At 39.0% G+C, this 3,611-nt stretch overlaps 1 protein-coding gene across 1 annotated transcript in view; it reads left to right on the forward strand.

Annotated features, from left to right (window-relative positions):
- Window positions 1-2,740: 2,740 nt before the first annotated feature.
- LOC135115439 (titin-like) overlaps window positions 2,741-3,611 on the forward strand; it is a 48,146-nt gene continuing 47,275 nt past the window's right edge. Inside the window, exons 1-2 of the mRNA XM_064032235.1 lie at window positions 2,741-2,860; window positions 3,507-3,611. The exon at window positions 3,507-3,611 is cut by the window's right edge and continues 952 nt beyond it. The gene's annotated coding sequence lies outside the window, so the exon portion shown is untranslated. The remainder of the gene's footprint in view (window positions 2,861-3,506) is intronic.

Genomic DNA, 3,611 nt, shown 5'->3' on the forward strand with positions numbered 1-3,611 from the left:
TTACACATCAAAAGAAGCGCTTACACACACACACACACACACACACACACACACACACACACACACACACACTCACTTGTTGTCTTTTATTGTTTCCTCATTCGTGTTTAGCGGAAACAAATTAGTTTACCTGAATATGTGCGTGCGTGCTTGTGTGTGTGTGTGTGTGTGTGTGTGTGTAGGCACGCGTGATTGGTGGCGCACCTGTCGAGAGAGAGAGAGAGAGAGAGAGAGAGAGAGAGAGAGAGAGAGAGAGAGAGAGAGAGAGAGAGAGAGAGAGAATATTTACTGCTCAATTTGAACTGTGTAGGTATTTTCAGTCTTTATGCAAGTGTTCCTATATATTTACGTAGAACACAGAAAATGTATATTTACACCCAAACACTAGTTGTATGCATGTGTGCGTGCGCGTGTGAGTGTATAAGTGCGTGTAACAACCACCTACACACACACACACACACACACACACACGTACGACATAACACGCAAATAACATAAATAACTGAAAAAATAACACAGTCCGCCTTTGAAACTTTCCGTCTTCTTTGACAATAAAACGTTTTCTTTTACACCCGCTTTTACAACCTGATTTTAGGGGCTCTTACGTTATTTCTGTACCGTTACTTACCGAAGAGGAGGAGCAGGAGGAAGAAGAGGAGGACGAAGATGGGTGAAGTCAATGAGTAGTATCTGAATATATTTGTTTCAATGGAGCGTTAGATGTGTGTGTGTGTGTGTGTGTGTGAACCGTAAGTTTTGTTATTGTTTTACCTTTAAATGTCTGTATCTCTGTCTGTCTGTCTGTATGCTTGTCTGTCTCATTGTCTGTCTGTCTGTGTGTCTATCTAAGCCTTTTTTTTCAGTTTATTTCTAAGTTCTCCCGTGTTCTTCCTATAAATCTTCCAGTCATGTTCTTCTTCCGTTTCTTTTCCTCGCCTCGCTTCCAAAAGGTTGTAATTTGACACCGTTTGAACCGTTCCTCTCTCTCTCTCTCTCTCTCTCTCTCTCTCTCTCTCTCTCTCTCTCTCTCTCTCATTAATGTTATGTATTTTCATTTTGATGTGTATGTATTTGCGTTAGAGAGAGAGAGAGAGAGAGAGAGAGAGAGAGAGAGAGAGAGAGAGAGAGAGAGAGAGAGAGAGAGAGAGAGAGAGTCACATTATCAGCATACACATAAACGAAATTAGATCATTATCTCTCTCTCTCTCTCTCTCTCTCTCTCTCTCTCTCTCTCTCTCTCTCTCTCTCTCTCTCTCTCTGTTACGTCTTGCTTCTTTTTTCGTTGTTTCCGTCATCCTCCTCCGCCTCTTCTTAATTCCCTCCAATTCCTTCTCCTCCTCCTCCTCCTCTTCCTCCTCCTCCTCCTCCTCCTCCTTCTCCTCCTCCTCCTCGCTATAAAGGTTAATAATTCCTTCGTTGAGTTGATAACATGAACAATTTTCTCTCTTGTGAGGTCATCTCTCTCTCTCTCTCTCTCTCTCTCTCTCTCTCTCTCTCTCTCTCTCTCTCTCTCTCTCTCTCTCTCTATCTATCTCGTTAGTTCGTTCGTTCGTCCTGTTTTTTTTTTCAGACAGCAGAACAAAATGACAACAAAATTACAGTACTTTATTTATTTATTTATTTATTTATTTATTTATTTATTTATTTATTTACTTATTTATGTATCTATTTACGTTTTGTCTTATGTAACTGTGATTGTGTTTGTTTGTCTTGTCGTGACGGGAAACAGATGTGTTGTCTTTGTCAAGGGGACGGGAAATAAACACTAGTGAAGTTATAGTAGTAGTAGTAGTAAATAGTAGTAGTAGTAGTAGTAGTAGTTGTTGTTGTTGTTGTTGTTGTTGTTGTGATACCAAACACTTATCGTTTATATTCACCTGTTTATGATTTACTGACACAAGATCGGAATGGAAGAAAAAGTGTGAATGAATGAACGAACACATGAATGAGAGAAGAAAGTTAAACAAGGAAAAGAAAAGAACCAAATAATTCAGAAAAGAAGGAAAAAATGTAGATAAACAAAGCTATGAAGAAAAAAAGAAATTGAATGAACAAAGAAGAAAGCAGAGAGAGAGAGAGAGAGAGAGAGAGAGAGAGAGAGAGAGAGAGAGAGAGAGAGAGAGAGAGAGAGAAAACGGAAGGAAGAAAAGAAGGAAGAGAGAGAAAGGAAGGAAGGAAGGAATAAAAAAGGGTTGGAACTTGGAAGGAGAGGAAGGAAAGAGGAAAATAGACAATGGAAAAAAGAAAGTATTGGAAAGGAAAGGAAGAACGAAGGAAGGAAGATTAGAGAAAAAGGAATAAAAATAAAAAGAAAAGAAAAAAAAACAAGATAAACAACGAGAAAGCAAACAAAGAGGATAAACAAAGATAAACAAAGAAAACGGAAAAGGAAAATAAAAACAAACACGAAGAGAGCTAGGAAAAAAAAAAGGGGCAGACAGAAGTAAATGATTAATAAAAAAAAGCAAGAATGAAAGAGAAATAGAATGTAAGGAATAACGAACGAAAGAAAGATTAAACAAATTAAGAAAGATAAAAAAAAACACGAAACATCTCTCTCTCTCTCTCTCTCTCTCTCTCTCTCTCTCTCTCATTCCCAGCTTGACTTCATCCCAAGGTCCTGCTTAATTTACCCGTTTAGTGCCTGCTTTCCCGGGCCAATGGCAGCGTGGGAGGGGAGTGACGTCATGGAAGGAGGAAGGGGGAGATGAAGCAAGGCGGCACCAGAGAACCCGCAGACGTGGTGGAGGTAGGAAGCGTGCGTGGAGAGCTCCCGGTGACCGTGACTTGAACCGGACCGTGCTCTGAAACACATCTGCGCGCACCTCTACTGCACTGAAAAGGCTCTAGTTGAAGTGATGTGGGTTTCCAGGGGTGTTTTTACGGTTGTAGTGACAGATTAGCAAGATTTCTGCGTTATTAGCAGGAGAAATACGCTTGGAAACCCGGCTAATCGTATCTGTGGCGTTTGAAAATAGTGGTGAGAGAGCGAGGCGTTTCTGAATACTGGCGTGGGAGAGATGGAAAGAGAGATTATGCAGATAAGACAATGACTGAGATACTGACTGGAGATGAAAAGTTGTATGGTGATAAGAATAATGAGATAGAACTGGTGTTGTTAACATTTTTTTTTTTTGCTTTTTTTACACGTGTTGTGACTTCAGTGAGTGTGTTGTTGTTGTTGTTGTTGTTGTTGTTGTTGTTAATTTATTTCGTCTTGTCGAGTGTGGAATGTGATTTTAGAGAGAGAGAGAGAGAGAGAGAGAGAGAGAGAGAGAGAGAGAGAGAGGGGGGGGGAATAGCACGGTGATTTCAATTCTATCATGTACAAACGGTGAAAAAAAAAAGAAGAAGAAAACACGAAGAATACACTACGATATTTTTAAGCGAATATAAAAGATGAAGAAGAAATAGAAAAAAAAGAGTATTTGGTTATTTTATTTTTCTTATTTAACAATGCAGGTTTTTTTTTTTCATTTTTATTTAATTTCGCTTTTATCTCACAGCGACCAGAACGAATGATAGACAGTACGAAGAGAGAGAGAAAGAAAAAAACAAAAACAAAAAAACAAGACAAAACAAAACAAAAACAAAAAAACAAGTGTGATTTA

This window comes from Scylla paramamosain, chromosome 29 (genome assembly GCF_035594125.1).
Source record: "Scylla paramamosain isolate STU-SP2022 chromosome 29, ASM3559412v1, whole genome shotgun sequence".
NCBI classification, from domain to species: Eukaryota; Metazoa; Arthropoda; class Malacostraca; order Decapoda; family Portunidae; genus Scylla; species Scylla paramamosain.